Raw genomic sequence first — 14,160 nt, 5'->3', positions numbered from 1 at the left:
TCAGAACATCCAATTGCTTACTCAATGATTCCACCTGAACCTCCACAAACTCCATCCTATTAAAATTGAATACTTTATCTGATGTTCAGACCTGGTGTTTCCTATCTTAGGGAACACACTTCTGCTGCTTTTCCTGCTCTTCAAACTAGAGACATGGGAGATACCCCTCTCTTCCTCATCTCTCATGTCTAGTCCTTTCCCAAGTCTTGCTAATTACATCCTTCTTAAATATTCCTCCAATTTGCCCACTTCAATTCTCTCCATCACCCCCTCAGTCCAAACCAATGATCTAAAGTCTATCACTATAGAATAGTTTGCATTTTCTAGAATTTTATATAAATGAACTCACACAGTATGTATGCTTTTTTTTTTTTGCTGGCCTTTTACACTTACTTAGCATAATTATTTTAAAGATTCATCCATGCTGATTCATGTATCAATAATTTGTTTTCTTGCTGAATATTGTTCCATTGTAAAAGTACACCACAGTTTATCAGTTCACCTATTGATGAACATTTGGGATGTTTCCAGTTTGGGCTATACAAATAAAGTTGGTATGAACGTTTGTGTACCAGTGTTGGTACTTGTACCAGTGGGCACATGCTTTCATTGCTTTTAGGTAACTATCTAGGAATGACATGGCTGGGTCATATGGTAGACATATGTTTAACTTTTTAAGAAACTTCCCAACTGTTTTCCAGAGTGCTTACACCATTTTACATTCTCTCCAGCTGCATATGAGAGTTTCTGTTGCTCTATATCTTTACAGACACTTGATATGGGCAGTATTTTAAGTTTTAGCCATTCTGTTGGGTATGTAGTGGTATTGCAGTGTGGTTTTAATTTGCATTTCACCAATGTTTTATGGTACTAAGTATCTTTTTGTGTGCTTATTTGTCATCTGTATATCTTCTTTGGTGAAGTGTCTGTTCAAATCTTTTAACAACGTAATAGGGTTGTTTGTCTTATTATTATTATTGAGTTGTAAGTGCTGTTCATATATCTTAGATGCAAGTCTTTGTCAGATATACGTTTCACAAATATTTTCTCCCAGCCTATGCTTTGCATTTTTATTTTCATAGCAATGTATTTTTAGAGAGCAAAAAATTTTATTTTTTTCTTATTCTTGTATTCAAAAAAATATTTAAACACTTTTTTCTAGGACATAAAAGTTACTTAGAAATCTTTTTATCTTTGCAAGTTTTTACTTTTAAACTTTGTTATGTGGGACTAGAGCAACCTGAAGTCTATAGCTGGCTTTGCCCTTCTACTGAAATAATACCCTTCTGAGTACTTTAACCAATTCCCCATGTGCTATGAAGTTTTTCCTCTCTGGCTAGTGGAAACTATTTCCAGGTCTATGTAAGCCTGGATGTCAGAAATCTGCTTACCTGCCTTTCGTGAGCACCCAAAAGATCCCTTCAACCCAAGAAACTAAAGCAGCGTTAGATCTAACTAGCTAGTATTAGTTCTAGCTGCTCCCTCCATGCCCAGAGCACCAGCATATTCTCACACATCTTAGAGGCAGCAGGGAGCTAAACATCCGTAACCCCTCTCTCTTCTGCTCCCTTCTAACCCTGTCCATCGTTCCTGGCTCCAACACCCCATCCCATTGCCTTGAACCCTCCCTGGGTTGTCAAATGGCCCAAGCAGAGAAGTTGAGTTTGTATGTCGGGTGGGATGGGAAGCAGGCCTGGGACAACTGGGTGCTCCATAGTGTCCTGGAGAACCAAAGGTGGGATTGACCCTGGTCCCTTTGGAAGACTGAGAGGCCAGCATGGTGGCAGTGTAGAGGGGTGGACAACGAATGGAGTGGTTACAAGAAGCTTCCAATCCCCATTCACTCATTTATTGAGTGCCCAGGACATGCCCACCACTGTGCGGGGTACCTCAAAGACAACAATGAATTGTCACTGCCTGAGCAGCTCCCAGGGTCTGTCTGGGAAGACATATGTCAAAGAAGCAACAGACTGCAATGTGATCACTGCAGGTTCAGCAGAAAAAAAAACACCATAATCCCGTTTCATGTAAGGGATAACAGTAATGGCTAGAGAGATGAAGTGACGTGCCCAAGGTGACCCAGCAATTTGGCGGTTTAGTCTTTATAAAATTAAGGCCCAGGGCAGATTTCCCCCACCCTGTCTCAGGCCTCTCATCAGTGCTGCCCTCTCCCACAGGTCAGGAACCCTCTCGCAGGACAGAACTGTCCAGTATGTACATCATGACCTCATGATTCTTCACCAGCGTCTTTTGTGGAGGTTCCAGGTCCCTGAACAGGGTCTGCACCACTTGGAGGTCAGTCCCACATGGCTCCTGCTGCCTCAAGTGGCTGTGACTTGTCACTGCAGTGGGCCTGTCAGCTCCTCAGATGACTCTCTGAATCCCCCAGAGTGCCTTGCACAAGCCTGGCGATCAATAACTGTCTGCTGATCAAGTCACAGTTAATGAATAGCAATGGCTTCATCAGTGAATCGTGATAGATTTGGGACTCCTGCTCACTCTGGACAACAAGCCAGGGCTTTTGCCAAAGGAGACAGAAAAGAATTCCCAATAAGCTGGATGTGTTCCAGTCCCCTACATGGACAAATCTATAATTGATTCAGACAGCGCTGTGGGGATTTCTCTGTTGCCATGATGGCTCTTAAAAAAAAAAAAAAAAAAGATTCTTCTTTAACAGCATCCCAGACATCAAGACTCAGAAGTAATGGCCCTTTTAAAATTGAATCATATTAATAAGATCTACCCGACTAAACAATGTGTTTCTTTCTTTCTTTTTATTAGATGCATTATTAACTTGGCTAGCAGCAAGACCTCATAAATGCAAAGTGCCAATTCAAGAAGAATGCCACTTCCAACACTGAATAAATAAGGAGGCAACTCACCAATTCTGGAGATTTTGGTGGATAAGGAATAAGCTCTGTGACTGGTGATCTTTGGGTGGTAGGTTCTTGAAGGCTTGGGTTGTGTGTGAGTCACTTCTGTTGAGTGAATCCTCAAAGCCCAAGTGGGCAAACAGATCAGTCTTGTCACAAAGCATCAGAAGGAAGCTGGGAAGGGAATAAGTAAATTTCACAGAAGTTTTACATAGTGCAAGAGATGAATTGCAAGAATCTTGAATCTTTCTGCTCTCCTTCCCCAGTGTCACGCTTTGACAATTGGGTTTCATAGTATTCAGTATTTATTGAGCAAATAATATGGTGGCTAGACTCTAAAATGGCCTCCAATGATCCCCACTTCCTGGTACTCACACTGGCGAGTACCTCTCCTCTTGAGTGTGGGCAGGACCTGGACTTGCTTCTAATCAATAGAATATGGCAAAGCTGATGAGATGACACTTCTACAATTAAATTTCATAAAATGTAACTTCGGTCTTGTCAGAAAACTCTCCCCCTCACTGGTTCTGATGAAGCGAGATGCCATGTTGTGAGCTACACAATGGAGAGACCCCCGCCCTTGGCAACTGAGGGCAGACCCCAGTTCCTTTCAGCCAGAAAGGAACTGAATCCTGCCAACAACCATGAGCTTGGAAGTCAATTCTTCCCCAGTTAGACCTTCAGGTGGGACTCCAGCCCTGGCTAACCCCTTGATTGCAGCCTTATGAGAAGTCCTGAAGCAGAGGACTCAGCTAAGCCATGCTCAGACTCTTGACCCACACAAACTCTGAGATGATAAATGTGTGTTGTTCTAAGCCACTACCTCTGTGATGATTTATTGCACTGCAATACGTAACGAATACAAGGACCTGCTGGTGTTCCAAGTGTCATGGACACGCCAGTGAACTAGAAAGACAATTCCCTGCCTTCGTGGACATTCTCTTCTAGCTGAGGAGACAGACAATAAATAAATTAATAAATTATTGTCATGAAAAGAAAGAGATTAGGGTGAAGGAATAGAGCAGGAGGTGGATGGTATTTTAGACAGGGCACGTGAGGAAGGTTTCTCTGTGAGGAGGAAGCATTTGAGCAGAGAATTGAGGAAGTGGGAATATCAAAGGAAAGAGTATTCCGGGCAGAGGGAACAGCAAGTCCAAAGGTTCTGGGGTGGAATCAAGCTGGGCAAGTCGAGTCCCAGTTAATACAGGGACTATTGTAAGAGATAAATTCAGAGAATTAGTGGGGTCCGATCACAGATGGGCCTGTAGGTCATGGGGAGGCCTCTGCTCATATTCGCCACGTGAGAGGAGGTGCCAGAGGCTTCTGAACAGGCGACAGACATGATCTGACCTGAGCATCAGAGTCTCTGAAAGAATGATTCTTATCTGACACCCACAACATGAATTGCAAAGCTACACAAGGCCTGGAAAGTGACAAAGAGCCTCTCATCTATTTTTCTTCAGAGATTCTTCCAGGAACCTTGTGAAGTAGATAGGGTAGGTCCAGGAATCCATTCTCAACTTTACATCCCTCTAGTTCAAAGTGCTGGTCTATGTGGCTGGACTTCTGGGTCCTTTTTTCACACTCAGGAGCCATTAGAATGGAGGTAGGAAAAATGGTGAGTCACTCCATTTGTGACTTGGGGACACTGATCACAACGTCAGAAAGGCTCTGACTATTTGCGTGGCATAAAGCAGATGAAAAACAGTGCTTCTCAGATACACAGTATTTGCAGCAACACAAGTAGATGTGTAGTGGATGTAATCCTTTTTTCCCCCTTTCATTTATAAATACCTTTTTGAAATTTCAGAAAAGGAATATCCTAAAAATATTTCTTGTGAATAAATGATATAGGGCCCATTACTGCTAACTTAAAACGTTTCAAATGCCATTGAGATGCTGATTTTTTTTGTTTGTTTTTGAGTGGTACTCCATTGTGTTTTTGTAGAGGCTGTATAAATATATTATAAGTCTTATAGTCACATCTATTATTAATCCCTCAACCTTATTTTTTGGTAAGGTTTAAGTCCCACAGGTACAATATTTTTGCTAAATAAACATCAACCTTAGTTTGGAAAGAGAAATCTGTATTATTATCCCCAAAGTTCAAGAGATTAAGTGAAGTCCCTTTATGTTTTCTTACTGGGTCCTGCTAGTTTGGGCCACAGGAGAGGGGAGGGAAGAAAACTTAACCATATTGCCAGACAAGTGACTGAAACCTCACCCTGCTCTCCATCCATCTCCTTACCTATCCATTTACCCACTCAATTCATCCATCCACTCAGTCATCCATCCACTGCCCATCCATCATCCATCCATCCATCCATCCATCCATCCATCCAAAATCCATCCATTTACCCATCTATCCATTCAATAAATATCTGTTGAGCACCAAACAGAGCCAGATATTGCAACAGAAAACTAGACACAAGGCAGACATGGCCTCCATCCTCATATACTCTAATTTTTGTTCTGCGCACTGAGTTGGGTACCTTCCCTAAAGCACTGTCTTCTCCACTACTCTTGAGCTCTCATTTATGCAATCACACATCTCAGTTTTGCTGGGGGGATGTCCAGGTGAACTTTGCTTCTCAGTCTTGGGGAAGCAGAATCTAAGAGATTCCCTCAAAGCATTCTCTGAGTTGGATGTGGTCAGAGTGGACAATCAGAGACCTCAGAATTTGGTCCAAAATCTTTCTGGTGACCAATTCATAGGGAAGCTCTCCTAGGTGCCAAGACTAATAGCACCAAACCTTCTGAAAAAATTATTCAAACATGTTGACTAATTATTACATGTTGGCAGGATTGAAGAATATGTTTTTATTTTCAAAAAGTATGTGGTTCTCTCTAGGTCCTGCTTCTCTACCCTCTCTGCCTTAAAATTTTGATGTGTTCCTCAAGATTAACTTCTCAGCTTTCTGCTTTATATACCCTGAATGATCTTACCCACTTTTTTTATTTACCAAATCTGACTCCTGGTCCAACCCGATCTGCTAAACTCTTGACTTGCGTGTGCTGGACTCACATGTCACAAAGGGGATAGAAACTCCATCTGTCCTAAAGCAAACTCGTATGGAAAGTACTATAGCGAGACCCCAGAACGCTAAGATCTGATGAATGAAATCCATGGAGGAAGTCTCTTAGGCTGACCAGATTAGCATAGAGAGACTACAGCTAATTCAGAAACATGAACCCATCTCAAAAAGCCAGCAGCAGAGAGAGGGTGGGTAGCAGAGAAAACCTGGGATTCAGAGAGAAAACTATATTATTGTCAAAAGAAGAGAGACCTTGGATAGAGGGGATCCTGGGTAGTCCTGCTATTGGAAAGGGACCTCAGTCCTGGGGTGGGAGACTATTTCAGAACTCTCTGGTTCAGGGTCCGTGCTTCCTAAGCAGATGAATGCTTAAGGCTTTCCCTTCTCAGCACATTGACACATTGAGAACCTTCCTGATTCCATATCAGGACCCTACTGCTATGAATATGCACCCTTCTGGGGGAGGGGGGTACATCAGTCTCCTGTGAGTATGGCTACTGTGAGCCAAACACTGAAAGACATCATTCTGAGGAGCCCATCCCAGGCCTTACCTGGATTCCACAGTTTCTGGTGGCCCAGGGAGGCATTGTTCATTATATATGGCGTTGATGACATCCAATTGACCCACACTTATACCAGGTGGGCACACCTACGTTCTTGCTGTGATTTTCAGGTCTATTGGTTCTGGCATTTCTCTTATTTACTCCATAACACCTATGAGTTCACCTTTAGGAGCCATCAGTCCAGTAACTAAGGTTTTCAGGCTGTTTAAATGCAGTTTGTGGTTCAATTAAAGTGGTTCAAAAAATTAAAGTGGTTCAATTTTGGAAAACTGATTGGCAGTGTTTACTGAAGATAAATACCTACTCCATGATCCAGAAATCCCATTTCTAGGTATACATACTCAAGAGAAATGAGTGCATATACCTGGTAAAAGACATACATAAGAATGTTCATCGCAGCCTTTTCCATTATAGCCCCAAACTGAACACAACCCAAATGTCCATCAGCAGGAGAATGGATAAAAGCCTGGATATCCATACAGTGGACTATTACATGTCAGTAAAAAGGAATAAAGTACTGGTACATACACAATGTGGAGGAATCCCACAGACCGTACAATGAAAGAAAAAAAATCAGACACAAAAGGGTACATACTCTGTCATTCCATTCATATGAAGTTCAAGAACAGGCAAAACTAACGGTGATATAGGTCGGAGTAGAGGTGACCTCAGGGTAGGGATGTTGACTGAGAAAGGACATAGAAGAAACTTCTAGGGCTTGATATATACTTTATCATGATCTGGTGGTGGCTACATAAATGTATTCATGTGCAAAAATTCATTTGCTGCCAATTAAAAATAGTCCACTTTTTGCAATTTACTGCAAGTCACACTACTTCAACATCAAAAAAGAAAACAAAAATAGGGAAAAATTTAAAGACTGCAGTTAGTCCCAAGCAGGGTGTTACTTGAATCCAAGGAGAGCAAATGTGTTTAATGTCTCACACAGACTCTAATCGAGCTACATTTTTCTTAAGAGGCTAGATAGGAAATATTTTAGGCCTTCAGGGCTATACTATCTCTGTCACAGTTATGCAAATTGTAGCATGAAAGCGGTCAGAGACCATAAGTAAATGAATGGACATGATTGTGTTCCAATAAAACTTTACTTACCAAAACAGGCAGTGGTGCAGACTTGGCCTGTGGGCTGTGGTTTGCCCCCTCCTAATCTGATCCATTGGTGACTTCCTGGGAAAACCGTGCTGAGAATTGCAAGGTCCCTTCAGGGTTCACCAGGGAAGCGTGTAATGATCCATTAGTTATGTCTGTTGAAAGAGGGACAGAGCAGTTACATGGCAGTGAGGAGTGGAATAGCCGGTTATCCAGTTCCTCCCACTGAGCCCTTAGGATCCCTTGTTTCACAGAGAACAAACTTCCTTGTCTTTAACCCCTATCAAAGGCCTTCGCCACCACCTGCCCCAGGACACTGCTCCCTGCAGAGCTCCTCAGTACAGGTGACTCCTCCTTCCTGCTTATACCCAGTTCTGCCTCTGCCGCAGGCCACTCCCAAGCCACATGGCGGGAAATCTCCTCTCCTTTGGGGGTTCTGAAATATACCCACATCACCTTCTACCCCTGCTTGGGGCTGACTTGTACTACCCTCCCAGGCACCGCCCTCTCACTGCCTTCCTCCTCACCCCAGGAATTGTCACCAGCCCAGAGGCTTCAGGGACTACAGGGCTGAGCCATCTAACATCCTAGCCTCTCGGGCGCTACACAGCCACGTGTCCCAGGACCTTCCTCTGTCTCCTACCTCAGCCACTCATTCCCACAGCACACTCTACACCTCCCCATCACATAATCGTGGCCGCACAGCCAGTGAGTGACGGAGCAGGGGAGTGAGGTCCAGGCGAGGCATTGGCAATCATTTCTTTAGCAATACTCTTTTCTTCCTGTGCTGCAGTCTTAACAACAGTCACTAGATGGCGTCGCGAGGCGCCGTGAGCCAGGCTCTGCGGGAAGTAATGCTGAGGGGATGCTGAGCCTGTGGTGCCCATATTCACCACCAGGGCGCAGGCGGGGAAAAGAAATGGGACATAGGACCACAAGGCGCGGCATAGCGGCAAATGACTCGAGACCCCCATTGTCTTCAGACTGGGGAAGGCCACACCTGCTCACTGACTATTTTAGTTATTTTAAACTAACAAGTTTCAAAATGTGTTATGGAAATCTTCCTTACATATACTGAAGCACCATAGCCTAGGCAGAACTTGAACCTTTCTTGTTAATTAAGTTAAGACACCAGCATGGTTGATAGCAGGGACAGAATCTCACTCTGTAACTTCCGGCTTGAGCAGCATAGAGAACAACCATTACCTCCTGTGTGCCAGGGGCTTCAATGATTTATCTCACTTCATTTTTGCATCTTGGAGAGGTTTCAAGAGATGAAATAATTTGCCCAAGTCTACACAACAGGGCCAGGATTTCAATCCCAATTGATCTGACTTCAAAGTTTCTTAGCCTCTCTGAGGCTCAATGGCCTCCATCTGTTAAACAGGCATAAGACAGTGCACATAAATTGCCTTAGAGAGGGCACACATGTGCTAAAGTGGGTGAAGTAGAAGATGCCGGTTACCCGAGGTCTGTCACATAGTGAATTCTACAACAGACCCCCAAGCACAGTCTCCCTTGCAGTACCAATAGCATTATAAATTCTGGTGGCAGATGTTTTCGTATCTGATTTACACAGAGAAACGGAGGCACAGGAAGGGAAAGAGATTTAGCTGAACTCTCTGAACTGGTAGTGTTCATTAATTCTCATTGATTCACATACTTACCATTTTTTAATGCCTATTATGTATCAGGCCTGTGCTAGGCACTGAAACACAGGAATGACTCGGACATTGTCCCTACACGTCAGGTGTTCACAGTCTAGGGAAAGGGTGGTTGCCCTGATCTGGACTATGTTCTCATTCCCCACTGCCTTCTGTGATGTCGTCTTACCCATACATCCATTCATTAACCTATCCACCAATTCACCCATCTACCCATCCACCAACTTATCTACTCACATATTCACCTACCCACCTATCCATCCATCCACGCATCCACCCATGCATCAATCCATCCATCCATCCATCCATCCATCCATCCATCCATCCATCCATCCATCCACCCACCCACCCATCCATCCATCCATCCACCCACCCACCCGTCCACCCACCTATTTATCCATCCATTCATCTATCCATCCATTCACTCACTTATCTGTACATCCAACTAAACCTTGTTTAGGCATTCTTTCCTCTGGGTAAAGTCTCCCCTTAGTGCTCCCACAGTCATTTATGCTTCCCTCTATCACATCACCCACCACTCTGGTTGTAATGGTCTGTTCTCTTGCCTGTATTCCTTTCTAAACAGTGAGCTACTTGAGAACAGGAGACTGCAGCATAAGAGACACTCAGTAAATACTGTTGAATAAAGCAGCGGGAGCTGGGCATCTTAGGGTTTGTATAAGACAATCCACTGGAATGCAGGAGGACCCATTCAGAACTTCTATTTGCATTTAACCTTTAACTAAATAGCAAGAACATAATTAATCATCTTGTGATATTTAATATCCAGATTGATAATGGTGCAGCTGATACATTGGATAGTCCTGCATTGCTCCTGGTACAAGAGGCATCATGAGAGGACGGGAGTTCCCAACTGTGGATGGATTGCTGAGGTCCCCTCTCTTGTTTGCTGGCTTTCAAGCAATTGCAAGTGCCGTATTTCTGCAACTAAAGTGTATCACTGGTGTTAATTTTATAAAAGCGAGATTTTTAAATATCAGAATATTTGTGTGACTTTTTAACAAGATGTCAAGTGATTAAAAATTTAAATTAGTTGGTGGTTAAATATGTTTCACATCATCCCTGGAAGTGAATATCAAATGGTAAAACTAGGTATTATAGTTACAAAAACAAGAGGGTAAACCAAGAAAGAAGCCATGGGATCTAGGGCACAGGGACTCCCCCAGAGCACAACAGGGGAGGGGTGGTCCAGAATGTCTGGCTACTGGGAGCAGGTCCAGAAAGCAGCCAGTTTGGATGGAGCTGATGGCTGGAGGACACAAGGGAAAATGACGTGTTGGCAAGCCTGATGTTTAGACAGGATGTACCAGTTGAAGTCCTGCTGAATTGGTTGTTAAACAGCAGTTAACATGAGGCACTCTTCTTCCACTGCCCAAGCTCTTCTTGGGGGTCCCTTGGGCTACACCATGATCTGAACCCTGAGGAGATAATGCCTGGCACAGCGGGGGCTTCCAGCACTCTGCTCTGTGCTTCGGCGGCCAGTGCTTTGTCCATTCTGGTTGCTTTCTGTTATGAATCACTCCCATTTATTGAATTTAATTAGGTTGGTTGGTGACTAAATATTTTTAGTATAATTCCCTGCCAGTTAGAATTTCTGATATGATCGAAACTTTGAAATAAAAATGAGGATATGATATAGGCAAATAGGACAAAGAAAACAAAGGCAAATAGAAACTCCAGGACAAACAAAAAGCTTGCAAGGATGTCACAGTAACTTACTAAAGTCACCCTCAATATTTGCCTATTTGTAATACGCAAACTCTACTTCCTGATTTTCAATTTTTAGACTCAGCCTGTACACAAAGAACAGAAACCATACTTAGTTGTGGCATGGAACATAAATCTTGAAATCATGAAGTAATGTCGACCACGCTTGGGAAGGAGGAATAGGGAGAGATATTAGTATCTTCATCTCACCAAGGGAGAGTCAAAAGACACTGGGGAAAGATGGTGGGCCTAGGAGTAGAAATATATTAGTATTTATACTTACAAAGGCGTCCAGACGAGGATGATCTAAACTCAAGTTAATCAGGAAGCTAACAGATAATGCCTAAAATAATTAAGTCTAGCAATCACCTTAAAATCATACTGTCCTGCAGTATGTAGAGAACGACCAGCAGAAGCATTTGAAAGAATTCAGAGTGGTCCTCCTGGGAGCCGGTAGGGAGGGTGGCTGGGGCTTTCCCTTACGAACTCTTGTAAGAACTTACAAAAGTCCCTGACTTTTTATCCAACTGTATGTAGGTGCTAAAAATTCAAAACTAGCAAGAGCTTTTTCATGATTAAAGCGGATGAGGTGGAGGCTATTTGACAACAATCCATTCAATGGTGGTTCCTGAAATCTAAAACTTACTGAAGACATGCTTTGCTTAGAAATCTGTCGTGATTCAGAGTTTCCCCCTAAACACTTGCCTTCTCTCCCCTATTGGTCTCATCAAGTGAGGTCTGAGAGACGTGACCAGGTAGGGTCCCAGGGCTGGAAGGCTGCTGCTCTAGTCAGAAGCAGATTGAGGGCCCTTCTCTGGGTGAGGTGTGTGTGCTGTCTGTGGGAACAGGGCAGGAATCAGACCAGATCCCACACAGAAACTAAGCAATAAACCTCCTGCACACCCCTAACTGGGATGGAGGGCAGGTGGAGAACAGGGGAGAGGGTTATTCCTGCCTAGTGAAGAAGGACCCAGGGCTACTTGCCTGCTGGACCTGCTGCCCCAATTCCTGTGACATTCTGCAGGCCAGCATTTTTCTCTCAGGACAAAGGGAGGCAGCAGTTGGCAGCTAGACATATTCGCATGTGGGATAAGGACTGTCCATCTGCAGGTGAGACAGCAGGCTGCAGGAAGGGAGGCCTGATCCTGCCCTCTCCCCTCTTCCCCACCGACCCCCATGCGAAGAGCTGAAGACCCCACTCTGCAGTGCTGCCTCCTCCTCCTCCTCCTTCTCCTCCTCCTCCTCCTCCTCCCCTTCTGCCCACCCGGGGCCCTGACCAGACACCCAGATTCTTTCCACCTTGGACAGAGCCTCTGGTTCCAAAGTCATGCACCATTACTCCCCACCAAACCCCCGCTCTCAAGGTCTGGCTCCTAATTGACCTAGAGCATTGCTATTCAAAGGGTGGTTCTCAGACCATGCACAGGCACCACCCGGCAGCTTTTTGGAAATGCAGACTCTAGGCTCCATTCCAGACCTCCCACGTCAGAATCTGCATTTAAAGAAAAACCCCAAGTAATCCACATGCATATTAAAATTTGAGAAGCAGTGAGTTAGAATACACTATCTGAAAAATCAACTTACACTATTACTGCTAGCTGACATTTCAGAATCCTTCCTCTGCGCCAGGCTGTGTGCTAAGACTTTGCATGTCTTGTCATATTTAACTTTCACACAACTTTACAAGGCAGGGACTCTACTGAACCCATTTTACAGATGAGAAAGTAAAGTTTGAAGACGTCAAACAACTGACCTAAGGTCACATAGCAAAGAGCAGAACTGGGGTCTAATCTGACTAGAAAACTCATAGGTCTCAAGACTGAGCTGAGTAATTATGTTCTCTATCCTGGGAGGGTTTGTGTTTATTCTAAAAAAATCTTAGAAAAACATTCAAGGAGAAGAAGCTGTCTAGGAGCTGAGGGCAAGCAGGGAGGGGGGACTTAAGTCCAAGAAACACTTTTTAAGATGGTGGCTTTGGGCAAGTCACTTAGCCTCATCTACGGAATGAAAATGAGAATAATAGTTTCTGCCACAAGGAGTTTGATTTTTCAATGAAAAGATATGCATGTCCCTTTACAAACAGTGAGCATCCAACAGACGTTATCGGACTCCACCTCTTCAAGTCCAGGCCCAGGTGCTGGAGATGTCGCGATGGGAGACGACACCCTGCACTTGGAGAGTTCAGTGCCCTGGGGGAAAACTGATATATCAGCTGATTATGACAGGGAATCACGAGTCTTCCCATGGGGGCCAGAGGAGAGATGTGCAACCTGCTCTGCGAAGGAGAAAATGCTTCCCTAGAGGATGTGACCCCTGGGTTGAGTTCTGAAGAAGTTAGTCTGGTGGAGAAGAGTAATCTAGATGAAGGGAGTGGCAACAGCTAGGGCTGGAATGGCAGTGAGGGAGTTTGCACACAACACTCGTCAGCAGCCAGAAGGCCATGGGGCCTGGGGAAGGCAGTCCCTGCAATACAGAGCAGGGCAGGGGAAGGCCAAGGCATGGGCCAGGGAGAAATGGGCAGTTTACCTGCCCTTTCTGGACAGATTGCTCCAGACCTTTCTCCCCACCCCACCAGCTTCCTCTGACTTTCCATCATTTCTCTTGGCTTCCAAGCTCTTTCTGGCTTCTGACGAAGGCTTCCAGTTTTTTAACTGACACACAATTGCTTTCTCCTCTCGCTGCTGGGATTGGAAACCCAGGTTTTGAGCTAGTACCTCAGATCACCCCGGTTCTCTCAGCTTCCTCCTCAGATCTGACTCTGGTCTTGAGAACACGGTACCCGCAGGCTGCCACTAGCCACAGGGTGGTCTGGTGCCTCTTCCTCAGGGCAAACAGAGCCTTGTGCCAGGGTTCACAGATAAGCAAGCTGACTGGATTTCAATCCCACTCACCCCTCAGTTGGGGGCTTTGTGCAGTGCTCAACCTGCACAACCGCCTATGGTTATCCTGATGCTTAAGCTCCTGCCCTGCTCTCTGCTCAGCCTGGGAACACCGTGAGGACAGAGACGCTGTTGTTGACCTTAAACAAATAGATCGCCAGATATTCTCCAGCAAATGGATTTATTCAGGAACAAAAAAGAGCTGTAATTATGGACATGCCTAAGGGTGAACCTTGCTTGCGCAAGTCCAGAGAAGCAAAGTAGAGGAACACTCTTTTATGGACTTGAGAGGAGCTGTTGTAAGCCAC

Source organism: Rhinolophus ferrumequinum, chromosome 17 (assembly GCF_004115265.2).
Source record: "Rhinolophus ferrumequinum isolate MPI-CBG mRhiFer1 chromosome 17, mRhiFer1_v1.p, whole genome shotgun sequence".
NCBI lineage: Eukaryota > Metazoa > Chordata > Mammalia > Chiroptera > Rhinolophidae > Rhinolophus > Rhinolophus ferrumequinum.
This window is presented reverse-complemented; position numbering follows the sequence as displayed.